General features: G+C 45.1%; 1 protein-coding gene across 2 annotated transcripts in view; it reads right to left on the reverse strand.

The window, feature by feature from the left end:
* Positions 1 to 9,373, reverse strand: part of ZRANB1 (zinc finger RANBP2-type containing 1) — a 43,637-nt gene extending 34,264 nt beyond the window's left edge. Inside the window, exon 1 of one of the 2 annotated variants that reach the window (XM_033065651.2) lies at positions 9,166 to 9,373. The gene's annotated coding sequence lies outside the window, so the exon portion shown is untranslated. The remainder of the gene's footprint in view (positions 1 to 9,165) is intronic. The other variant, XM_033065650.2, reaches the window with a different exon arrangement.
* Between the last annotated feature and the right edge of the window lie 17,623 nt (positions 9,374 to 26,996).

Here is a 26,996-nt window from a genome sequence, read left to right on the forward strand (position 1 = left end):
TAGAGAGGCTGAGTATGTGCAGCTTTGAAAGCCTCTGAGATATGAGCTCACCACCTCCAAACACAAGGCCTGGGGTTATTATGAAGTAAAGAACATAAAAAGGCTCAATAGAGCAATGCAATTTCTCTTCCTTGACAGCTCTGCCAACACCAAGTACAGTGAGGAAATTCAGCATTTGTGGTTTTTTTGCTATTTTACTGTTTTTTACTTGATCTGACCTCCAGTTCTACTCACCACAGCAGCTACCTGTGGATGGGTCTGGTGGGAGCAGAGCTGGAGGTCACAGACACCAGACCCATCCAGTTTTGTTTACAACAAGAACTGCAGTGACAAGACAAGGAAAAATGGCTTCACATGAAAATAGAGCAGGTTTAGATTAGGAATTAGGAAGGAATTGTTCCCTGTGAGGCTGGGGAGGCCCTGGGGCTGCCCCTGGATCCCTGAAGTGGCCAAGGGGCTTGGAGCAGCTGGGACAGTGGGAGGTGTCCCTGCCCATGGCAGGGGACTGGAACAAGAGGAGTTTTAAGGTCCCTGCCAGCCCAGACCATTCTCTAATTCTATGATTTACTGATGATACAGCATCACCATCCAGCCACAGCACTTTGAAGCTCATTACATTTTTTCCCAGTTACTTCGACTGTTTTCAAGTCAACTTGTTATTTTAGATTCCTCACAGAGGAGAAGCTGAATCATGGAGTGCCTCCTCTGACAGAGGAATAGCAACATAGTGACTGTGAAGTGCAGGTGCATGCCTTTATGTCTAAAAAGCATGAGCAGACAAGAAATTAAAACCCACAAAACTTCAAACAAATTCCAGTTGATCAGTTTACACAGTGCACTGAGTATCTCCTGGACACACTTGTAGAGTAACTCAATACACTGAAGAGAAAAATATATTGATGTCTGATAAATAAGGGAAAAAAAATTCAAAACCTTATCAGATCAGCCTTTTACTACATAAAGTCAGTTGTAAAAAGCAACCTAGAATAACCAGAAATTTGTTTTTTGCTTTGCTTCAATTTTTAAAACCATTCTTTTTAGATGCACACGAAAACACAGAACAGCTCACAGAAATTGTGAAGAAACAAAGAAGTCCTCAAACACCACTTTTATGACAGGATATATTGCATTCCCCTCCTCAATTTAATTATTTCTTCTGTCCAGAAGTCGTTTTTCCTTTAGCTCAAACAAGGAACAATATGGAGCTCCACTTCATTAAGCTATCAAGCCCTCCCTGTAACCAGGCCAGCTGCTGATTTAGACCAGTCCACACTACAGATTTTTTGCTGGGATGGTGCTGGCATCTGTTCTGGCTGAAACCTTACGTAATTCCACCGGCCAAATCAGTGTTCCCACCTCGAATTCATTTTGTTCATGTCTAGGGATTTTCAAATAAAACTGCTTCTGTGTTTACAGGGGAAAAGGGAGCTCAAGGTGCCAGCTTCAGCCTTCAGCAGGACTTGCAAGGCAAATCCAGAACCGCCCTCCTTCCCCCCTTGCAGCTGCCTCTCATAGGCTGCTCCAAAAAGAAAGGCAGCCTGGTTTCTTTCTTTTAAAAACACTAAAGCAACTTTTCAGATGAACAAAATAAGCAGAAGTACCTTTTTCTGAAAGAAAGGGATCTCTACAACCAAATGCAGACTCTGTTAATTCAGCACTTCATGAGTACAGAAGTAAAACCTTTCACAAATCCTAGCCTGATTTTCCAAGGTGGACATTTACTGACGTTATTCTCTTACCAAACTTACTCTACCTTTATCTATTTGTTCTTATGTCTCAATAATTCATTATAATCCTCCCCAGATTAGTATATTAAAAGCACAAAGCTTGAACTTGGGCTTCTACAGTCTGATGGGAACTAACAATAAGCTCCATTGTCATCTCCTCAAAATTAATTTTAATAAAATTAAGAACCCTGAGCTCGTCAATGGAACAAACAGATCAGATCAGCACTGAATCTGGAAGCTTTGCAGTAATATCTGTGTATTATAATAAAGAATGGGAAGATTATTGTGAAGCCACAAACACAGAAGCATTTCTGCATTAGCCTGAACACACTGAAGTAAGGAATTTAATAAGCAAGCAGAGTTTGCTTTGGTTGTTAGGACAGTTCTTCAAAAAAGCAACAATTCAGTCCCAAACAGGGCAGCAAAAAGGAGAAAACACTCTGTCATCTCATCAAAAGAGCACTGAAATAATTTTCCACAAGCTGCTCTGTGAGGTGGGGGTTTTCCTTAGGAAATGTTGATTTCCTTAAAGAACACCAGCTGGCTGCTCACAGTGCCAGCAGCAGGAACTGGACCCAGACTGCAGCAGCCACAGAATGCAGAAACTTCTCACCAAACAGACACAGGCAGGACTGGGAGGCTTCTGTCAAACTGCATCATCCTCATGGCAGCAACAGCTCTGCTCCAAAACACACCCAGACCACCTCTGGCTCTCCTGAGGAGTGCAACTGTTCCTCTGCTCAGTTAAGACTGGCACAAATCTGAATTCCAATAAAGACCCAATCACTGCCATACACATCACAGCACAGTCTATAAACTACAGCACCAATGGTGCATGAGGAAAAAAACAAAACAAAAATATTTTAGTTGGAACTCAGTAACTATTTTCTGCAGTTTTGGTAGTCCAGATCACCACAACACTCCTTAGGTATGGCCTGCCTCACTACCTAAAACTTTTCATCTTGTAAGTGGGGAATGAGTTAAAATCCAGCAGACCTCAGCTCTCACAAAGAAACACAGTGCAAGAAACACAGTTCTCTTAACCAAAAAAAACAAGGAAGTAAGAATTCATTTCTGAACACATTCAGAAGTCTGTTCATTGGGTGAATTCAGATGGGTTTCATTTACATAAAATTAATAAAAAGTTGTTTTCATTCTGCTTTATGGATTCGTATCTCATTTCAAAGCATCTTAAATCTACTTTATTAGGTATTTATGGTATTCAGAAAAATTATGCTGATTTTGCTTCAGCTTTCTTTTCAATATTCTATTCACACTTCCAACCCAACTGCTGACTTTTCATAAGCAAAAGAATTTATATGCAGCTTTAAAGCAAGAGGATGTCCAATTTTGCTAATGCTCCATCCACTAAGAAGAAAAACAGCTGGGAGGTTTCTGATCTTTGGAGACATCTGAAATACAAGATTGACAATGAACTTTATGATTAGGTCTACAACTTAAAGTAAATGGATGCTTTTGCAAGGGCTGGAAACTCATTACAGAGTTAAGAGATATTTGAGAATAGTAAACATTTTCTCTTTTTGCTTTTTTTAAATTTCATGTTTATCTCTTGAAGCATTTCTGTGCTCTTAGCCTCTACATTTAAACCCTCTTGTGTAACTTGCACGGTGCAAGTTTGCATTTTATTCATTACTCATCCCAAGTCAAACTCCATCTAGCTCCATTAAATCTGTGACTAAAAGCTAGGAAAACCTTAACTGCTGAAAACAACCCATAAAAACCCAGGAGCAGCAACCTGCAGTTCAGTTCTGTGTCAGGGTTGTTTTTTTGTTTTGTTTTAAGCTCAATTAAAAGTGAATGACTGTCCAGATGAGCTGTTACTGCACATTAGGATGGACTAAATACAACCAACTGCTTAGAAACCAACACCATTTGGGCAAACAAGAGTAAGCAGTTTAACAGTTACATAATGCACAGTATCTCCCACACAACACTAATCAAAACCCAAGCAAAATGACTTAAAATAATGAGCTATGATGGAACATTTGCATAAATACAGCCAGCAGCGTTTTATGAATTTGACCATGAACAGCAACAGATGAATAACTGCCTTAAGATCTACAGTAACAAACACACAATAAAACAACAGAACTGTTAAAACTTCATTTGCAAAAGACATTAGCCTTGGACAAAGTACAGAAGTTGAACAAGATGTTTCTTTATAAAAAGTGAGGTCAAACACAAAAACAGTTTATCTGTGTTTAGACTGTGCCTCAAACACCAGACCCATTTTTGTTTAGCCCTCAGCCAAGCTCACACACAAAGAGGAAAACCAGATCTCACACTCTGACTGAAAACACACTGAGGAGTCAGACATCAAAACTCTGAAACACTTAAACCTGTCCAGCAGCAGGAACATGACACCAAGACTTGTACATTTTCTAGTCATTCCCCCCTGGACCTCCTCAATAGTGGATGACCATAAATTAGAGCAGGGTTGCACACACAGTCACCATTTGGAGGAGGAAAAGCACCTGCCTCCAAATGAAACGTGGAAACACAAACTCAGCATCCACTACTGGGCAGTTTGCTCCTAATTAATGCCAAGGCACATTCAGACACAGCCAAGGACTGTCTTTGGTACAAGCATTTGCAATTGGAATACACTTAAGGCAAGTCCCAGCTCAAGTGAGCCAAACAAACTGCACTCATTTCATGCAGTTCTTCCAAAGATGCTGGCAAGGCAGCAAAGTATCAAAGAGAGGGAAGAAGGAAAAATAGCAAAAATGGTATTATCAGCACACAAAGTCCACCAGTGTGGATGCTGCTGCTTAACACAGTGCAAAGCACTGGTGTCAAACATCACAGGGAAAACAAATCCAAACTCCATCCAGAGACAGAGTGATACCACTTTGGTTTTTTTTTTTAATCACTTTTTTTTAACCATATGATTAGTAATCTGGATTTTAGTCATCATCTGTATCTCTGAGTTAATCACTGCAGGGTACTCTGCACTCCTGGAAAGTTTCAGAGTACCAGCTCTAAAACAGTAATAACAGGTTCTGGGGTGGGAGTAAGTTTCTACTAAAGGTAACACTGAACAACCTTCTTTAAATAAACCTTTTAAAAGACAGGAGGTGACAATTTTTTTTATCCCTGCCAAGCTAAAGAGTAATGGGGAGGTCAAAACTAAGAAAGTAACTAGTCCAGCAGCCCATCTCAGCCCTTCAGCAAGATAAAAATGAACTTCTCAGCAGGCACACAGCAAGGGAAAGCTTTCACAAGTAAAACCTAAACCCATGACAGAGGGTGACAGTGACAACCAGAAGGACAAAACACCCCTGACTTACCAGGGCAGTGAAAACCAGCAAAAACCAAAAGTATATCATCAACACTTCTTGAACCCAAGACCTGTAGAGGCTGTTCCAGGGGAGTACTGAAATAACAGCAAGGAATAAATGTGCCAGCTGTCTCTACAGATCCCTGCTTAGATGCTGGGAAGATGATTGGAGACTCAAGGAACACTTTCAAGCCCATTAACCTGAGAGAAGCACAAGTCAAGCTCTCACATTGTACTTATGGTCCCAACAACCACAAAAAACCAAGATTCTCTCATAAACCAACAATTATAAAGCAAACTTCCCACTTTTTTGCTGGAATTATGATTTACGACAGATGTTTTCCTTCCCAGATAATCAACTGACTGCACCAAGAACCATGGAGTTAAATTTTAATGAGGGGACCTATAAAAGTGTCTAAATTCGAAGTCATTAAAAGATTACTGATCAAAATAGTTCTAATACACTGTGGGGAAAAAAAAAATTTAAAAAACCACCAGATCACTCAATTTTCCCTTACAGAGTAACATAAATCATGGTTCTGACAGTTTTCTGTTCTGAACTTAAAGAAAATCTTAAATCCTGTGTCTTCTCCAGCATTTTTCTTAGAAGTAGTAACTGTCCTTAATGTAAAATTTGAAAGCTATTCTCAGCAAAAAAAAATAAAATTCCAACTTAGTAGACTATAACAATAAATAAATAAACAAGTAAACAAACAAAACCAACTAAAAATCATGCAGCAGTATCCTTGCCTTAAGAACAAGCAGAACAGATTACATCAGGACAAACCCAAATAACCAAAGGGAAAAATGCCAACTTAATTATATCTCCTGTACAGTAGGAAATGCACAAGGACTGCAAACTTGGTTGCTTCCTAGGCAAGATGCTCTGCACATACCAGTCACTACCAAGCTTTCCATGGTGTTACCTCCCATGTCCCTTATAAAAAATCTAAAATTCCTTCTGCTTTCTTGAACTAAGGACTCCATATCAAACATCACTGCCCTGCTCCATCCCTTCCACACCTCTCCTCTCCCTGGTCTCCACCAAAGTGGATTTCTGCATAAATGGGACATCAGCACAGGAGCAAAAATTGCTTTGAAAAATGTCAGGTGGACACAATTCCAGTTTGAATCAGAGCTCCTGAACACCTGCCTATGCCACGAAAGAAGGAAAAACAAAATCATAACTATTATTATAATTAACACTCTCAGAATTGTTGTTGAAGTATGACAGTTCTTCTTTTAAAGCACGTTAACTGTTAGACCCCAAAGAGGTAATTATTAATCTTGCACATCAAGAAAGTTCCAAAAGAATTAACTACACAGAGCAACTATGCTCCAGCCACTGATGATGCAAAAATGAGCACAGTCACAACCCTGTGCAAGCTGAAGCAATGACAGCTACACAAGAAATGCTATGAAAAGTACCAGGAAAGCGCCTGGATCCCAACTGTTTGAAATCTTAATTTGACGACAGACGTTTTAAGGTGTAACAAATTCCATCCAACTGACATTACAAAGTTACAATTATCTGTGTTACTAAACTGATTTTTCCAAGCTACACCATCTGACAGGGGAAATGGCAAACTCTTCATTAGCTGGGTCAAAAAAAATTCTCTTTTCAACTTAGCCTTGTTTCCCTCCTCACACACAGCACTATTTTTAAAAAAATTAAAAATTAAGAACTCTGTAACAGCTAAGCCAGCCATTTTCAGCTGCCAAACTAAAGTTTAGTTCCATTTTAGTACCAGGAGACTGTGGATCATAATTCAGGCAGTTAAACTGAGGATTACTTGTTGACATCAATTTTGAACAGCCCAAAATAACCCAGTCTTCAAATTTTGGGGGGAGGAAAGGGCATGAGATTACTGAGAGAACTGGCAGTGGCAGTTTAAATGCTTTGCTGTGATTACAGAGAGCACATCACGACAAAGAATGTATTGATCTGAAGTTGTGCTAGAACTGATATGGCAAAGAGAAGCTGAAAAGAGAAACATTAACACCCAAGTTAATACCACATGAAGGAGCCAGTAAATCTCACTTTAAAGTGCCTGAGAGAACATTTGATTATTTGATTGACTGTATTAAAAATAACCACCCATTCAATCAGTAAAGTATTTCCTACTTACACTTCTGACTTATTTACAGATCCTTCTTGCAAAGGGCACCAAAGGTGGGTGGGGATTCCTGTCCCTGAGGAATTTACAGGTCAAACAACATAAAATGAGAGCAGCCACACACAAAGCTTAAAATGTCCCCTTGACCCATTCTGAGCTGGAATTAGTCTCCAATTAAAGCCACGCTTCTGTGATGAACCCTGTTGATGCTTTTGTGCCACTCAGCATTCCAATTATATTAATATTTGTAATTACACTTCTGAGGAAATGCTAATGGACACAACTCCACAAGAACAGATCACAGCCTTGCCAGTGTCACCTCCACCTGCCTGCACTGGCTTAAGCAGCAGAAGGAAAGTAAAGGTAGCAATTTCTTTTTCCTTCAAGAGAACTACACCACATAATTAGAGTTTCACAAATCCCACAAAATGCAATGCATCCAAAGGCTTTATTCTCTTTGAATGCTGTGACAGACTTAAACCAGAGGTGATCTTTCACATATGACATTCCAGACTCCACAAGCTGAGACACCAACTCAGCCTGGCCTTCGGAAGGAGGCCAGCAAAAGAGTTCCAGAACATCTCCCTGCTCACCTGTTTCCCCCTCTCTGAGTAACTACTGAATAAGGGGGGAAAAAGCCAAATAAGCCTCACAAATCTCTTCCGTGAGACTGATAAGCAGATGGAAAAACAAAACTAATTACAACAGATCCCTCCTGAACTACTGTTAAAAGGCTCTGCTCACAACACAACAAACTCAAAGAAGAGAAAGAGGGACTTACTACACAGAAGACATCCCACCTTTCAATTTTTGCACCAACAAACGCATCAAAGCACTAAACTCACATGCCAGCTCCACCACTTGTGACACTGCAGGCAGCTGGTGAGCAGAGACTGTTCAAGCACAGCACAAAGCCCGTCAAACAACGTTTGTTTACTACATCAACCCCCAAGAATTCCAGAAAAAGTTGTTATTATTGCCATCGCTGAAAGTCACCGTGGCAGCAGAAAGTTCTCAGCAGCCGGGCTGTGCCAGCCCTGTAGGACACCCGGATTTATCTTCTCCATCATTTCTGCCACCCGCTGTCCCAAGGGAGCGGTGACTGCTGTGGGACAGGCTCTGTCACTCCTAAGGAAGGACTCACAGACACATCCAAAGGACTCACAGACACATCCATGACCTCTGCAGACGAGTTTATCTTATCCTGCCAGGAAGCTGCTACAGTCTGGGACTGTGAAGGCAGACGGGGAGGCGCTGGCAGCGTGGATTACCAAGGTCTGCCTCGCTCCTCAATCCAACTTTCCTCATTTTTGTTTAGACTTTGGTGCCCAAAGACGAGCTCGATTTTGAAATACTTCTCGCACTGTACTTTACTTCTGATAAAGCATCGACAATAGGTGATCACACCGAATCACAGAATGAATCACAGAGTGGCTTGGGCTGGAAGGGACCTTTAAAGATCATCTTGTTCCAACCCCCTGCCACAGGCAGGGACACCTTCCACTATCCCAGGTGGCTCCAAGCTCCGTCCAGCCTGGCCCTGGACACTTCCAAGGATGGGACAGGCAATACCATGGAAGTTCTGCTACCCAAAATCCACACACAACCCATCACTCCCATCACCTACTCCACCACCGCGTGCAGATCCACACAGGCACAGCCGAACACGAACAAAATCAAAGCAGGAGGGTGGGAAGAAGTGGGAGGGAGGCAGCACAGGCATGATCTCACCCAGGCACACCAAGGCACCACGGCTCGGGGTCCGGAGCAGCAGCCACGGGAGACAAAATCCGAGTTTCCTGCCTTTGTACGGAGGCTGTGCCAGCCTGCCTGCCCTCAGCAAACCGTTCCAGGCGGGACAGCGATCGCAGCGGGATCCGGGGCCGCGCCGGAGCCGCCTCCACACAGCCCCCCCGACCCCGCAGCGGCTCGGCTCCGGCTCAGCTCGCCCCCGTTCCCCCCGCGCCCCCTCGTCCTGCAGCGCTGCCCGAGGAGGGCAGCGAGAGCACAAGAGCTTTACCTCTCCGCCGGGATCCGTCCCTCAGTCCCTCAGGAACACGCTCGGAGCACTGGGAGCCGCCTGCGCCCCGCGCCGCCCCCCCCCCCCTCCCGCACTCTCCCCCCGCTCACGACATGGTCTCTCCCGAGGCGCCGCGGCTGTCACGACCGCGGGCGCTCCCACTCGGCGCGGCGGGGGGGGGGGGGAGGCTCTGCCCGCGCTCCTCTAATGGCGGCGGCCGGAGCGGCCCAAAGCAAAATAAACCCCCGCACGGCCGAGCCGCACGTCAGCGCGGCCTGCCGCCCTGAGCGCCGCCCATTGGCTGCTCCCGCTCCTGCGCTCCGCCAATGGGCGGGCGGCTCTTTGCGCAGAGCGGTGATGTCATCGCTGCCGCGGGGTGCCGCGCGCAGGGCGGGCGCCAGGGGGCGCGGCCCGGGCCGGCCCCTCAGGGCGGCTCCCGCGGGACCCTCGGTGCCGATTCCGCGCTGTCCCTTCCCGGCCCTTCCGCTCCCCTTCCCAAGGTCCCTCCGCGCCCCTCGGCACCCTGCGACCTTCCCCGAGCCAAACATGCGCCCGGGTCGGCGGCGGTAACGCACAGAGCGTTGTGGAGTGGAGACGAGAGCATCCTCGCCGTGGCTCCCCATCCACCGTGGAGATCGGAGTTTCCTGTGGGAATAATCCCTCAAAAACCCTCGGTGCAGTGGCACGTGGCCAGGCTTTGTGGCAGCTGATGCAGAATCAGTGAGGTTGGAAAAGCCCTCTCAGAGCATCCAGGCCAAGCTGTGCCTGACCCCACCTTGTCCCCAGAGCACTGGGAGCCACTTTTGAACCTTCCTTGGACACCCCCAGGGATGGGGAAGGGACCACCACCCCTCTGAGCAGCCCTTCCCACTGTCTGATCACCTTTCTGTGAGGAAATTCCTCCTAATGTCCAACCTGAACCTGCACTGGCTGCTGTTTAAGACTCCATCCCCTAATTCTTATTGGCACTCTGGAAATAATTAGCTGTGGAACAACAATTAATAGGTGGGAATCCAGAATCTACCAAGTGCCATGGTCAGGTTGACCTGGTGGTGTTGGGTCATAGGTCGACCTCAGGGGTCTTTTTCCATCTAAATTGATTCTGTGAAATAAAATTCAGCATCTCCTCTACACGTTGATTCCAGTCATTCCTGACTGGAGACAGTGACTGTGTGGGATTGGAGTTCAGGGTGGCACCCTGCCCAAAAGGACTCATCCAAGCAGCAGCCCATTTCTCTCCTGGGAAGGAAAGACCAGCAACAGCAGCTCTGCCAGCCCTTGGGTTCAGTCCATGTGCTGAGCCCATTTTTTTTTTTCTTTTTTTTTTTTTTGCAAAATATGCAATAATTTTTTTGCTTTCTACTCGAAAATTGTGAGTCTGCATCTTCCTTAAGCTGCCCTTGTAGGCTCTCTGATAGAAAATGTGTATTTCTCCACATCCTTGCTTTTCCCTCGTGGGTTTTACATCATTTGAATATCTGATCTTTTTTTTTTACCCCCACTGCAGTTACTACTTTTTATTTCAGGCTTTCTCAGATATTTTAGCACTTTCTTATTTCCATGGTTTCATTCCTCAGTCCCAGACTCTGTTAGATAATGCCTTGGGATCCAACCCTTCTCCCTCAGTCAGCATAAAAGGAAAGCACCTGAGATGTTCCAGCAGAGCAGTGTTGGAGAAAATCCCTTTGTCCAGCAGGCAGACAACCAGCACTGGAGTCAGGACAAGTGAAATGTAATTACTTATGGAGACTGAAATAGAAATTTGTCTTCATTTGCAATTAAATTAGTTCGCTGTAAACATCGAGAACTGTTGCAGGGGGAGGGTAATGTGATTTCTCTCTCCCAGACTAATTATTTACTAAATTCTCTTTCTGACTCCACTGAACAAGTTGGTGCATTTCTCAAAACACAGCTGTAGAAAAAAGGGGGACAATTTTTTTTTTTTTTTTTTAGTAAGACTTGGATAAGTCATGTAAAATATTCCATATCTAAAGGATTTTTATCATCTCTGCACTTAGAAATCATCCAGAAAATGTATCCCTTGTTCCTGGCATCTAGGCAAGATGATGGAAGAGCTGCTGGGGTAAATTCTAAATGCTGCCCCAACTGTGCAACAATGGAAATTTCCAGAAATAATTGTTACAGATTAGACTGCAAAAAAGGTATGAAAATACAAGGAATATCTTAGAACCATAGACTCATAGAGAGGCTTGGGCTGGAAAAAAGTTGTGAGCAACTGAAATAAAAAATAACTCCAAATCTCTGCACAGGTCTGCAGAACAGAAGCATTCTGAGTAGTGAAAGGGGTCTCTGGATAGTATTTGAAGGAGAACATGTGGTCAAATTGAATTTGGAAACATTTGCCAGAGCAAAAAAGCAAATCCTGGGCTGCCTCTCCCAATTAGCTGACATTTTTGATGTTGGTGACTTCATTGCTCAGGCCATGTCTTTGGCTTTAGCTCAAAAAGCTGCTGGTGTCTCCTGCCAGGTTTACCTTGCAGGAGTTTGCCATTTGTTCTAGACTTAAACAATAAAATACAAGAGGAATGACCTTTCAGCAGTTTAGAACACTGATATTTACACACACAATTTATCCAAGAAAAGCTTTCAGACTTCTGATTTGGAGACAAAGCAAAATCTACATGGCTTGATAGTCCAGTCCTCAACAGATTTGGTATTTGATCATCTTTTCTTTTTTATATGTCAGAAAGATAATTCTATTTTTGTTAGAGGTAGCAGAAGTTGTAAGCAAGTACTAATTTCCTATATCCCACCGAGAATTTTCATTTCCTTTCACCAGTTTAAGGAGAAATTTTAACTCCCTGGGAAGGAATTTGGAGCAGTCATACTCATTTGACAGCTGAGGCTGTTATTTTGGGAGCCCTGCTTTGCAGAGCTGGATTTGCTCAGGCCTTGCAGCTCGTGTGCTTTCACACATGAGTTGTACAACTGCCCCTTGTGTCTCACAACAAACCCACAGCAGAGCCATGAGATAAAAATATCATTTGCATATACATGTGTCCCAGCTTTCTTTTTCCCCCACTTCTCAACCATCATAAATCCCTGTTGTTGTAACTTCCCATCTTCCTCAGCCATCCTAACTCCAATCTCCTTTCTTTCTGTTCCTCCAGACCAAGAACTGATGGTAAATCTCCTTGTCAGAGCTCACAGATTTGATAAAACCCAACCAACACGCACAAATGATGTGATTTTGCAGGAATATCCAGCTCAGACCCCCCTTGGTTCCCATCCCAGCAGCCTGGAACCCTTTGTGCCTGCGAGGTGTGAGCCTTGCAGGCAGCCAGTGAGGCAGATGGCTGGGAAGTTCCCTTCCTTTTCCACAGAGAATTTATAAATTTAGGATTTTTTCCGGCGCAACCCTGAATTGCAATTTGCCGCTCTCTCCTATTAAACACGAGTGCTCTGCCTTACAAGGTGTCCTGATTTTTTCTGTTAGTAAAAGCCTTTCCCTCAACCCTCCCTGACGTTTCTGTTCTGATTCACCCTGTTTATACCCTGAGCAAATGATACCCAAAGCTATAATTAGAAAGCAAGCACTGAAACATTCCACAGGAGCACATTTGTTGCGTGTAGTAGCTGGGGGGGACTCGGCGACACAAAACTGTGCTTCAGGTAAGCAAAAAAAAAAAAAAAAAAAGACAAAACCCTCATTATTTTCTGCTGGCATGGAGTGTTTTTGTGCTGCAGCAGAATTACCTCAGCTTGAGTGCAAAGATTACATCTAGTTAGTGATGTCTAAGTGCAGATCTTGCTCTTATGTAATTCTCTTTACCCTGGTAACTCCTCGCTCTCAGGCAGAGCGCCGGCTCCCATTAGGAGATTCATCCTCACTTATCCAGGAGCAGGGATGTACATGCTCACCAGATGGTTATTTCTCACTAGCTGAACTTTGGATATGCACAGCTCCCTACTCAAGCAGCTCCTCAGATCCTGCTCTTGCTGTTGCTTTATCCTGTGTTTTCAGGAGCAAGGAAGGCTTGCAAAACTTAGATAAAGGGCGAGGAGTGGAAACGCACAAAAATCCAGAGGAAGCACAGGTTTTGGACTGAGAACAGGGTGTTTTAAATGGTTCACTGATTTGTTACCAAATCCTCTGAGTCAGCCTGAGCCTTCATACCCAGTAAATCCCATCCTTGTGGCTCCTTTTCTCATTTTCATTTGAATCATACAAGTGTTCAGCTATAGCTAGATCACTCTCCCCACTATCCAGACAAGGATGAAGTCAGAGGAGGCTAAATCACAGAACCATAGAGTGCCTTGGGTTGGAAGAGACGTGAAAGAACGTCCTTGGAGCAGCAAGAGACCCCTCACAGCTCTCCAAGCAGTCATAGTGTGTGGTGGTGAAAGAAAAGATAGAGAATAAACAAATCTAGTCTGGAAAAACTCAGCAGAAATGCCTCTAAAGTCTGCACTCTGAAATGTGTTTCAATAGCAAAAAGGAAAACATTCGAAGTGGCGAGCACTTGCATTGAAAACTTCCACATTCTCATATTTTTCTTGCTTCCCCTCTGGTTCCACATGGAGCAGGGGAAGGGGGTGAAGGAGTAAATCCATCAGGATGGGGAAATCCATCAGCTGAAGGGTTTGAGCCCTGTGCTCAACCAAGCTTTCCTCAGCTGGGCAGACCTGTGTAGGTGAAGGAGTCTGTGGCCAACACAGAGGCAGCACACATGAAAAAAATGGGAAGCTGGGAGGTGATGGAGGAGCTGTGCTCCAGCACTCAGCGTGGATCTGGAGACTCCAGGAGACTGCAGGAGCTGCCCAGCCCAGATGGCGAGCACAGCGTGGCTGCCGCGCTCTGAGCATGCAGCAGCAGGTCTGGCAGCACAGGAACGCAGGGGCAGGACACAGAGGAGGAGAAGACACAGGGAACCGAGGAAAATGTGAGACAGGGTGTCCAAGGGGAGAGGAAAATAGAACAGGAAAATGCGAAGAGCTCTTTGGATGCTCTGAACATCATCGGGGACGACAGTGACAAGTCACAATGCAACTCTAAAAGGAAGCAGCAGCCTGAGTCCCTTCAGGGGCATGTAAGACATTTGTGAGGATTCAAAACAAAAATCCATTTTAAAAATGGACTGGAATCCATAAACCTACTGCTGCACAGAAATGCCAGGCGTAAAGAGCCTGGATGGCTCTGCACAATGGCCACAGTGTCTCTCACCATCACCCTGACACATTTAACTACACCAACCCCCAGACCCCTCCAAAATGCTTCTGGCAGCAGAAGATGAAGTGTGGGGTCAGCATAACCCTGACTCCTCCAACAGTGCCAGCTGGGGCTGGAGGAGATGGAAATGCTGTCACTGCTTTTGATGCTGGGTTAGGCAGCCCCCTCCTCTGACTCCTGGCCTTTGTGAGCCCCCGATGGCATTTTTTTTTTGTATAAAAGCCAGAGATTGTAAACCCAGTGGCTGTGGAGCTGAGAGGCAAAAACTCAGAGCTTTTTCTGCTTTGGGAGAGGCCAGCCCTTCTCCTGTGCAGCAAGGCAGCATTGTCAGGTGGTTTTAATGTGCCCCAAAGTCGAGCCAAAGCTGTTAGTGGTCGGCGAAAGTGAAAATAGGATTCATTATAAATCAGGCTGTCCAGGAGCACATGAGGCAGCAGAGAAGGGACATTCTGTGTCTGGTTTGCAGAACACAGTGCATCATGCCCAGCATAATCAGCACCAGCTAATCAGATTATTTGATGAGCCAGAGGGAGCAAAATCCATCTTTGAGTTGACGTAATCCACCAATAGACTGCTGAAGGATTCTGGATATTTTCATTCTGTGTCTCAGAAGCCTTTCCCTTACCTATTTATCAAGACTTATCCTTTTTATGAGCAAATCTAGGATTAAACACAGCTCAAATTAAAACCAGAACACAAACCAGGTAAGAGTGAGATTCCAGCAGAGCAGTGCCAATTACCACACTATTGGCTCAGCAGGATGGTGGAAGAATATCAGGGATCCTTTAAAGCCATTAGTGGAGACCTTGGATGGTAACTGAGGAAGATAAGGAATAAGCAAGTCTGGAATTAAAATGAGGGAAAGATATTTTTTCTGGAACATCATGGAATTTTGTATGAAATTTTTGTTTTAATTCAGGCCTAGCCTGATCCATAAATTCTCATCACTTTAATATGATTTATTATATTTAAGAGATGTGTTCTGTAAAAAATCTGTACCTTCTCCTGACCTTCTACATCACAAATAGGCAGTTTCAACAACTACATAAAAAGTACCTTTCCATCTTTTTCCTAATTTAATCTTGCAGAAAGCTGTCTAGCAGGGAACCTCATAATGCTTTGCCTTATTTACAGATACAATGAGGGAAACAGAAAAATAAATCATTTTCAAAGCAGATTACTTTTCTGGAAGGATAGTTCTTTGATTGCTTTTATTCCTGACTTTAAAAGAAAATAATTTAGTAATTATAGCTTGAGCAATATTGTTTACTTGTATCAGGCCTCACAAAAGCTGCTGTGCCTGCCTTTCTTGTATGTTGTGTTAAAAAGATGGGTAGAAACAGAATGGAATAATTGCAACAGAACATTGCCTGGGATCACTGTCTCCCTCCCACTGCACAAAGAGATGCTGGAGCAAAGCTGAGACATTTATTGAGCAGCAGGAGGTCATTAGCTTGTTGTCAGTCCTCTTCCCATTGACAGCTTGACGTGGCTGTCTGGTAGGTAAGCTGCATTATAAACAGGCTTTTTGTAACACACATTTCTGCTTTCATGTGAAAAGTATGTTTGCTGTCTCCCAAATAATCCTTGCCACCCTGAGAAATTACATTTTGTGTTTCAGGAACGTGTTGCTTCTGTTTTCCAACCACATGTCTCAGCTGCATCTGAGTTTCTCTTTCCTAAGCCCTTTGAAAAAAGTTTAAGCTTCAAAAGCTTCCACTTCTATGAGACAGCCAGCTCTGGAGCTGCCCATGTCCAGGCACAGCTGTAAATTTACAGGGCTCTAACACCAAATGATGATTTAGAGCATGTCTTGGGATTGTGTACAGCTGAAATTGCTTAAATGTTACAACGACTTAGATCTTCCTAGAGGTCAGAGTGAGGACTGAGGATCAGAGAATTCAGGATATTTAACTGAGGAGTAAATGCCTGCTGCCCTAAGCCAGGCAGATCCACGTGTAATCATTTGTCTGTACATCTCATTACTGCCCAGGCACCAGGGCAGCACTGACTTAGCTTTGCCCCATGCAATTCAGCTTAATCAATAAAACCAGCTTTACAAAATCATGCAAAACCTTGAGCTGCTGCTGGAATAATTGGAAGCTGGTGAAGCTGCTTGGTCTCAGGAAGGTCACATTCCTTCACTGGATGTGGAAACTTTGAAATCCTTGGCCAGGAGGGATTCATGTCCTTTTCCTCCTGGACATGGCTTTCACTTTCATTGCCCAGTTTCCCCAAGACTTCCCATGTTTCCTCCCTCTGCCAAGTGAAATTTTGCACACAAGGGGCCTGGGCAAACACTCAAGGCCCAGGGAAAAAGTCCAGATTTGCCCCATTGCCCACGAGCCACATTTCATTGGTGCAGAAACATCACATCACATTGGTTATATTGAGAATATTGATTACACAGCTGATCAGAGAATCCCAGAATGGTTTGGGTTGGAAGGGACTTTAAAGATCGTTTGTTCCAACCCCCTGCCATGGGCAGGGACACCTTCCACTGGACCAGGTTGCTCCAAGCCCCATCCAAGCTGATGTAGATGAGAGTCCATGTCAGAAGCAGAGGCTGTTCAGATGAACAGGGCTGATCACTGACATCAAATCAGGGAGCTCATTTCTCAAATGGAGCCCAATCCTGTTTGGACAAGACCTTTCCAACCACTCTGCTGAAGAAACACAAGTTCTGCCATTTAATTTTGTTGCTGTTTTTTTATCTTGCCATCCTGGCTTTGAATTTTCACTCTCTTACTCCAAGTACACATCTTGCCCCATTTGTTTAATCTTCAGGATTTTCACAGTGTCCTCAGGCACTCAGGGCTTCCCTCAGAGCACACAGCTCCAAAACTGAGCTGCGTTCATTTCTTGGCTGTCTTCCTCTCACATCAGAGAATATTCCAAATAAGGCCTCCCTGGTGTTGCTCAGAATCAGAATAGCTGCATCTTATTTAGGTTTGATAACCCCTGGAGAAAAGTCCCTTGGACTTTGGCTTCCCCTCAGAGCTGTTGAGTGCCTGGGCATATGGTGCTGTTAGATCTTCTCAGTTAAACACTGTTACATCACACTTCTGTCAGCTGTCAGTATTTTAGTGTTTTTCTTGGAATGTTTGCTTCCAGTCCTAGACCTTCTGCCTCTAGAGTCAAGTGATTAAGTTAGAATCTGAGGTTTCATTTTCAAAGTAGATTTCTAATCCTCAGTGCAGCACAGAAAACTGTAAAATATTGACTAAGTATAAATAAAGGGTTCAGAAACTAAAAGCAAAGTCCAAAATGAACCACAAATATCAGTTCCTAAAACCCATTAATTGAAAATATAATGTTTTGGAACAAAACAAACCAGCTGGTTAAGTTTTTTTCCTGAAGTGTTTGATTGCCAGTTCCAGAGTGCAGAAGGCATTTCTGGTTGTGCCAATGCTGGATCAATATCCCAGCTCAGCTCAGATTTGCTCTCACACACAGCTCAATCAGGCTGAGTCCTTACATCTAACACTGATCATTGGCTTCTGAAACACTCCAGAAAAAATAAGGAATGTTAATATCTGTGTTCTGGGTGACATTCTGGGTGGATAAGCCGATTTTAGCTGATTTTCCTCATCTAACAGAACACCTACACAATCCTTTTCTCTCCATCCCCTTGGGCATGGCAGTGGATTCATGCAGCCCATTCCAGAGGTGCCTGTGCCACAGCTCTGGCTACAATCATTTTTGTACTCTTAGGTGATGCCTGCACATTTACAGGGGTTTGGAGTTAGATGTGTATCAGATAATGCCACAGAATCACAGAGGAGCAGGCTGGAAAGGACCTCAGGGATCCTCTGGTCCAAAGCACAGTCTAGACAAAATCTGCTCAGATCAGGGCTTTGTACCATTGAGTCAGAATCCTCCAGAGGTGGAAATCCCACTGGTGGCTTCTCTGAGCCCAGGGTCTGACTGACACTGATTATTCTTTTCCTGATAAGCAGTCTAAGTTTGCACTAATTGTCTCCAAAACATGCAGACTCTGCCTCTTTTCAAACCCAAATGAAGTTTAATTGAGTTGGTTTTCCTTGAGAGATAACGTGACTAGAGAGCATGAAGTCCTAAATGTAGTGGGACTGTGTGAAATAAAAGAGATTATGGATTAGAAACACAAAACATTAACCTACAACACCAAGAACAGTTTTGGCTTCTTTTTCTGCCAGCCTAATACTGGAAAGGCCATGAAAAAAATTATTTAATTGGTATTTCTCATGCAAGTTTATAGCTAGAGCCAATTAAAAGCCTCTATTTCTTTTCTGCTTCAATTTTCAAAGTTCTAAACCACTTAATTCTACAAAAGAGGTAATGAAAATAATGAAAACTACATAATGAAAACTTGCCAGAAAAAGAAACATGTTATTTAAAACAAAAATTATCACAGAATTTGGAGCTTTTGTAATTTATCCAGGAACTGTGAAACTTGCTCTCCAAAGCTCTGTGGGATCTCCTAAAGCCTCTGGTGTCTAAGCCAGGGTGCAAAGCTGGATTAGAGATGGACCCTGAAGTGAGAGGGATGCCTGCAGAAATGGGAGTGTCCCCAGGGACACACTGCATCAGCTCCAGCTCATCTCCTGGCACACTGGCAGCGTTTTCAGTGTGGCTCAGAAACCTGCTGGAACTCCTGAGCTGTGCAAAGCACCTTGGTTTCAGCACACCAGCATTTACCACAACATCTCTGATTTTGGGAGCAACATTTCCCATCTAAAAGGAAGAGTTAAACTTCTCATCCAGCTTCCACCTCTCCAGCCTTGCCTGAGAGCTGCTCTGTTTCTGCAGGCAAGGAGAAAGCAACACCTGCAGCTCACACACTCAAACACATCCCAGAGCATCTCCCTGCATCTGAACTAGGCTAAACAAGCCAGCTCCCAGGCACACTGACCCCTCTGGGGAATGCAAACACCCCAGTTCAGACCACACTGGCATTGTGGAGACCTAATTTAGCCCTGATGTTTTCAGATGCACATGCAAGCTGCTTTTTACAAGGTCACCCCCAGCAGAGACGAGGAATTTTTCATTATTAGCGTGAAGACCTTGAGTTTTGAAAAATGCTCTTGACTTTCATCATCATCTGCATGCTGGTTTTTTCCATCTCCCTTGCATTAAATGGTCAGTAGAAGAGGCTGTAATTTATGCAGCAGTCCTGACAGTTGTCTCAAGGGTTCTGTGCAATGAGCCACCTTCATTTTAAAAGCTCATTTAAAATAAATGGTCTCAAAAACACGGTGTGGTTTAAAAACTGAAAACACAAGGGAGTTTACTTGGTATGTATTTGGTGACAAATTAAAACATTCAGCCACAAAAATGATGGCTAAGAGAAGATAAGGTAAAAAAGTGCTAAAGGAAGACTTTTTGCTGTTTGGACACATTCTCTCCTTGTATAGAAAATATTTTAGAGGTGAGTCTTGACCTTGTTTGTCTCCAAAGGTTAATACCAAGTGCTTAGACAGGAAAATGATGTCAATCTGCCAGTCACTAATTGCCCTTCCTTGTGGTCCCCAGTTCCTTGGGTGCTCTGGTTTCTCCATGGCCCTGATGACTCTGCCCATGCCAGAGGAAATATTTAGCTCCCATCTTCCTGTGGAGCAGCAATTTCCCTATTTCCATAACTTAAACCTTCCCCACCAAGCAGCTGCAGTGTCTGCTTGAACTGTGGAGTATTTATTTTGTGAAGGTTTTTCTAAGTCCTGATCAGATTAGTTTGAAGGGAAAGATACCTACAACATCCTAAAGAGCAGCTGTTCCTGACAAACCAACCCCAGGAAACATTTTGTCTGTTTATCCTGTGAATTGGCAGGACATGGGCTGCTGTATCCTGAGATATTCTATCATCTGCCATTAAATAAATAGGGAACTGAGCAGTTCCTAGCTACAGATCACAAATGGAAGTGGGAGCAAAGTAAACATCCAGTTTAGCTTTCAGCTCAGTGCATTGCTGCTGCCAGCTCACCTGAAGTTTCTCAATAATATCCCTAGGAAAATAGGCAAGTGCCTAGTGGGGCTTTTCTTTTACTGGACATCCATTTCTCTGAAGTGCTCACATCCTTCATGTCTAAACATATACATTCTAGATGGATAAAGATGTCTGTAAAAAGAGGAATTATTTTCCAACCTCTGCCTGGCCAGGGGCCAAAGGAAGCTGTGTGATGTTCAATCTTACATTCATACAGTGTGGCATGAAAAAACAAATGTACAGGGGAACTCCAGGGGCTCAATCAGCCTCCTCAGGCTGTTTTTCAATATTGTAACATGGAAATAATTCCCTTCAGTTTAAAAAAAAATACAAATATATGTATATATGTTTTATTTTAACACAGTGACCTTGAGGTGTGTGACTTTGGGGTTCTGAGGTTTGTTTTGTTTTTTTTCCTATAGGATTTCTAATGATTTCTAATGGCAGCAGGGATTCCTGACTCCTGCATGCATGATTTCAGCTGCAGGCAGGGCAGCAGGGACAGGCCCTGCTCTGTCAATCTGGTAATGAGCAGTAATGACAGACTCTGAGCTGTCCTAAGAGGATATGGCCAAGCCTTGCTGGGGAATGGAGAACTCAGCCAGCATCACCTGAGGGAAGGGACCTGCCCACAACAAAGAGCTTTTTACCCTCTCACAAATAAAACTGACCCCTCCACACGATGTTCCAGCTTCTCCCCCCTCCTTTCTCTCTCCCCTTCCAGAACAGGTGGTCAAATCTGGATTAATTTGATTTTGTCCCAAACACGATGTTAATTCTGTGTTCTCACCAGACCACAGCTTGTGGGGAGGAGGGAGAATTTTAATCCTGGTGAGATTTCCCACCCTTACAGATTCCCACATGGAGATTGCAGCAGCTTTTGTGCAAGTGTTGGAGCTGCCACAGGCTGTGGCATTTTGGGGAAGCAGTGGTGATGTGCAAGCCCTGAAGTGGGGGCTCTCCTGCCCTGGGAGCAGGCTGAGCCCTTCCCTGAGCAGCAGGGCAAGCAGCATCCCCATTTTTGTTCAGGAAGTCACACTAATTACAGAGCTATTGCCTTCCTCATTTCAGCAGGCAGTTAATCCCAATGCCATTAAAATCCCAACATTTCCAGCTCCCTCAGGAACACTGAGTGGCTGTTCATGGAGCAGCTCACACCACACTGCTGCTGCTGTGGTGACACTGGGCGAGTGACAAATGCTGCATGGTCACTGTAAATTCATCTTTTGCTGCCCTCCTTCCCTAGGAGACAGCTTGGGACAGGATCTGTGCTCCTGCTTCCTCCTGTGACAGAGAAGGTGCCACAGGAGGGCACAAGGAAAGTGAGTCATTGCTGTGATCATTAATTAATTAGTGTCCTGCTGCTCCTGCAGGCAGACCAAACAGATTACACAGGGCAAAATTGACATAAACAAGCAGAAAACCCTGCTTATAAAGGAACTTGGGAAGACATTCAGTCCCAAACCTGGCAGAGCTCCAGTGATCCAGTCTGCTTTCTTTCCAGGATGTTTCTGGGTGCTTGGATCCATTCTCTGATGAAGGTGGGGCTCCCAGATTAGAGGATGCACAGAAATTACTGTCCCTGATGAGATAAATGTTTCTGTCTCCAGCCTGGATGGGTGAAGCTTTAGGGCCTGACTAAACCACAGCTAAGGTCACCACAAGGAGCCAAGTCCCCATCCAGAGAGCTGAGGGGACCAGGACAGCACATTCCCATGGCCAGGAGCCTCCAAGTCTGCAGAGACCACCTGGAACAGGCACACAGGAGCCCCTGCTCTGTCCCACCTCCCTGTGCTTTTAAAACTGCTCCAGATACACACAGGTGCACTTTGCACTAAAGCCACTAAGAAAAGCAAAATCTCATCTGGATTTGTGCACTTCCTTGTGTGCCTCAGCCAGCAAAGGCAGCCTGTGAGAATATTGCCTTCCCTGGTGTTCCTTCTGCACCCCATCCCTGAGCCAAAAAACTCACCAGAGAAAGCAGTATTATTAAAAAAATAAAAATAAAAATTTAAAAAAAAAAATTCAAAAAATCTTACAGTCCCTAGAAAGAGAAAAGAGAAATCTTCCAGTGCCTCTGCTCAGAGAAAAGCTGTCTGGGCTCAGCCAGAGGGTCCCTGCTCCTGCCCTCCCAGTCTCTCCCAGTCTCTCCCAGTCTCTCCCAGTCTCTCCCAGTCTCTCCCAGTCTCTCCCAGTCTCTCCCAGCTTTCTGTGCCTCTCCCCAAAGCTGCTGGTGGGGGAGGCAGAGCAGAGCCAGCAAGTGATGCTCCCCAGAGCATGGGCTGCCTGCCAAGGAGCCCTGCCAGGTGCTGGCTGTTTAAATTGCTTAATATACTGTATTAAACACAGATCGATATCAGGAGCGTGGGCTCCAGCCCTGTCTCAGAGCCCCAGGAGGCACCACAGGGGTTCAGGGATGTGAGACAGACCCTGCTGGGTGTTCTCCTCCTTACCCAGCCAAGCACACAGAGTTTCTGCTCCTGAATGCCCCTCTGTAAAGGCTGGGATGCTTTTTCCTGTCCTCAGCAGGAAAACAAGGAGGGCAGCGCTGGGATCTCCATGTGCCTGAGGATGGAAAAGATCTCAAACCTCAGAGCAAGGTGCAGAGCCCCAAACTCAGGTTAAATCCCTTTGGGGCTGGTGGATCAACCACAAACTGTGCTGTTAGTCCCCATAAAGGTGAGTTCTGTCACATTTCCAAGCTCTGCGGGCTCAGGTCCAAGCTCTAATGGCTTCATTGTTGTCGGGTTACAATGGGCTGAGATCAAATCTGCAGCTCCACAGAGCATTTCTGGCAGGGATTCAGCACACCTCGACTCCCCAGCTGTGCCAGAGCACCCCTGCCTCGAATTCCCGTGGCATTTCCAGGCTGGCAGCAGCCACACTGAATGAGGATGGCAAAATCTGTTCATCAATAACCTGTCCTGAGCCTCTGAGTGAAGGATGATGTGCTGTGCTTGGTAAGTAAAGTGTATGAGGTCTCACAGCTACGCTGGTTTATTAATTTGCCTCATTAATCTGATTTTCTGCACTCTTTTGGGAAAGATTAAATGAATCATATGTAGGCATGGAAAACTGCACAAGGGGGAGAAATGAGGAGGTCTGGCACAAAAAAATAAAAAGAAAGTCAAAATTCATTAAAAAACATTGAATAAGTGTTTGTGGTGACCAGAAGCTAAAATGACAGATAATTGTTACTAGGAGGAAAATTTCCCTCTGCTCTGTAGATAGGTTGGAAACCCAATGGAAACCCCCTTGTAGGACTGAAAATGAGCAGAATTTAAAGAGCTGTGTGCAGCTGGGAACATCAGATTGCTGAGGAGGTTCTGTGCTGTGCTCACATTTGTGCCTCTGCCCTTTTGTTTTCTCAAGTGTAGATACGGCTCTGCAAGGGAAAAAAACAAAATTACAGCATGTGAAAAGCAAAATGCTCAAACAAACCTTGTGGTAGGTCAGCACAACCCCTGGTAAGTCAGATGTGAGATAAACTTCCCTTGTTTACCCCAGCTGTTATGTGTGTGGCCAGGGCCAGCCACACCATGCTCTGTTTTTTTCTGTGAGCCAAACTGGGGGGAATCACACTTTCAGATTTTCAGTCATTCATTTTTTTCCCAAAGTGACATATTTTAGCAGAAATTCTCTGAAATAAGATGGAAGCTGATTAAGAGCTTAAAGACAGGTTCCAAGTCCAATTTACCTGATTTAGAGGTGGTTGGGACACTTGACAGAGAGATGGGTTCAGGATTTAACCCTTAACCACACAGAGGCAGTGGGGAGAGCTGGAGCAGGGCAGGCTTTTAGGGATTCTCCCAACCAGGGGTTAACCTTTGCTTTGTTTAGACAGGAATTTCCAAAAACCTCATGCAGGACATGAGAGAATAAATTTACAGGCTGAGCCTCCCCATTTTCTTCCCCAAAACAGGCTCTCTTTTAGCAGCTGTTATGTTTAGCTGTTTTGCATGACTGAATTTCCATTCCTTAATGGCACATGATGTCCCAGCTTGGAGCTGCCACCAGTTTGAGACTTTAAAAGGACTGCTCTCTCCTAGACTTCAGGGATTTCAAATTATAGCCTGTCAGATAACTCCCACCCCTGGTCCAAGTGGCAGATCAGTAGTTTTTCTCCCTTTGCTCCGATGAAAACCCTTGGAACAACCCTCTGGAAACACCAGCTCCTGGACTGTCCCCACAGAAAACAATTAACCCAAGACCAGGGTCAAGACCTTCAGGATTTAATAATCCTTTCATCATTATGACACTTTAAAAGTTGGTAACTGTTCAGTTCACCTCATTTTCAGAAAGTTTCCAGCCAGGCTGAGTATCTGCCTCACCTAAATGGAGCATCACCATCATTTCTCACTCAGATGTCTCAGAGGTCCTGGACCATCTCAGCTTCTGCTGCAGAATATCAAATACCTGAAATTAATTGAAGGAGACCTTTCTGAGACAGGTCTTTTCCATCTGGGATGAAGCATTCCCCAGACCCCATATTCCAAAGCAGATTGTGGAGGATTAAAGAGCTCAGGTGACCAACAGAGTCCTGCAGGAGCAGAGTGGGGACTGGGGGCAATAAACACCCCACAAACCAGCAAAGGCTGCAGCTCCACGTTCCCCTGCAAGGATTTCCAGCCTCAGCACTGCCCCTGTGGCTTCCAGATCAGTGTCCAGCCCTGCCACTGCTGCATGTGGTGTCCTTGTCACCTGCCATGCCCTCCCCAAAGCCTTCCTGCCACCCTGGCACCCTTCACTCTCCCTTAGCTGTCCCATTTCTCCCCCTAGGAATAAACCACGTTTTTTTTCCTGGAACATTTTTAAGGCTTTTGCTTTGCAGAGATCAGTGTTTTCCCTGCATGAAGCCCAAAGCCTGGGCCAGGCAGGAATGTGTTTATTCCCAGGGGGAGCTGATGGGATCCACCATCCCCTGCCTCATGCTCGGTGTTTCCTGCAGCTGGAGCTTGAAATGTGGGATCTGCTTGGCTCTGCCTCCCTTCTGTGAGGGATTTCAGTGTTTCCTTCTGGTTCCCTGCTGAAGCAGCAGTGGGCTGAATTTCTGGGCTGCCCAGTGAGGAGCAGGACTGTGGAATTTGGGGACAGAGGGGATGGATGAAGGCTCTCAGGGAGTTCCCTGGGTGGTAACACTTCTGAGATCCCCAAAAAGAAGGTGAGCACCAGGTGCCAAATTCTGATCCCTGTCCCGTGGCAGTGACTCAGTGATGAGTTTTAGGGTAATTTGTTTTTCTCTCTGCTCTTAGCCACATAAAGTGATAAATGGTTCACAAACAGAGATCCCAAACTGGAGAATTTTAACAGCTTCAGCAGAGGATTCAGCCCTGTTTGCCTCCCCCAAATACCAGCAGTGGTCAGAAGGGTTGTTCCACTGCACATCCACAGTGCTTGGGCAGCCTCCCTCTGCATCCACACCACCCTCTCCCTGTCCCTGCTCTCCCCCTGCAATAATCAGACCTTTTCCAAAGACATTTACCAGCTCTTTCCCTGTTCAAAATCCTAAAATCATTGTCAGGAGCTATTTAAAGCCCTTCACAGCCCGGGCACAAACAAAACCCTTCTGGGTGAGCCCAGCCTGGCTGTGGATAAACAGCACACAAAAAGCTCAGTCACATTGCCCCAGGAAGCTCAGGGACTCCTGAACATGCCTGGAGCTTTGTGGATCATGGATCACTTTAATAATCTGCCCTGGTCACAGCTGGGTCACCCTGGCCACGTTTCCAGCTCGACTGGTGAAAATGCTTCAGCACAAGGGGAATGTGCATCCCACAGCAGCTGCAGCAAAGCACAGCAATGCTGCTCCATGCAGCTGCTCAGGATCTGGAAAACACAGGTGTGGAAAGCAAGAAGGGGTCTGAGTGAGTCCAGCTGTGGCATCCAGTGGTTTACTCAACAGCAAAAACTCTGTGGTTGGATGAGGAATTGGAAGCACAGGGAGTTTCTTGTCACAAGTACTCTACAGTGCACAAATGTCAGCAGACTGTCTTCCAAGTGGCTGTAAGGTCATTCCTATAAATAAATCATCCTGGCCCTAAGGAGCCCTCCAGAGCTTCCCAGGAAATATGCATCCTGAAAATTGGATCTGAAAGAGGAGACAGGTAATGAGTGCTCCTTTCAATGCTGCAGGAAAGGAGAGTTTAAACAGCACCAACAATAGCTCCTCCAGTTTTTCACCTCTCTGATGAATAATGCAGCACATCCCATGAGGGGATGGGCAGTGTGCTCCAACAAACTGCACCGAGCAGCAGCAGGGCCAGGGCTGCCTGTGCATCCTCAGGAAAAAAGCAGGGATGGACCCACTGCACAGGAGCTGTGTTTGCATCCTCAGGAAAAAGGCAGGGATGGACCCACTGCACAGGAGCTGTGTTTGCATCCTCAGGAAAAAGGCAGGGATGGACCCACTGCACAGGAGCTGTGTTTGCACACTCAGGAAAAAGGCAGGGATGGACCCACTGCACAGGAGCTGTGTTTGCACACTCAGGAAAAAGGCAGGGATGGACCCACTGCACAGGAGCTGTGTTTGCATCCTCAGGAAAAAGGCAGGGATGGACCCAGTGCACAGGAGCTGTGTTTGCACACCCAGCTGTGCTGGGGTGGATGATCCCTGGCTCTTTAACCAGTGCACACCTGGATCCTGACCTGGATCCTCAGACAATGTGGGGAAGGAAG

The sequence above is a fragment of the Catharus ustulatus genome, chromosome 8, assembly GCF_009819885.2.
Source record: "Catharus ustulatus isolate bCatUst1 chromosome 8, bCatUst1.pri.v2, whole genome shotgun sequence".
NCBI classification, from domain to species: domain Eukaryota; kingdom Metazoa; phylum Chordata; class Aves; order Passeriformes; family Turdidae; genus Catharus; species Catharus ustulatus.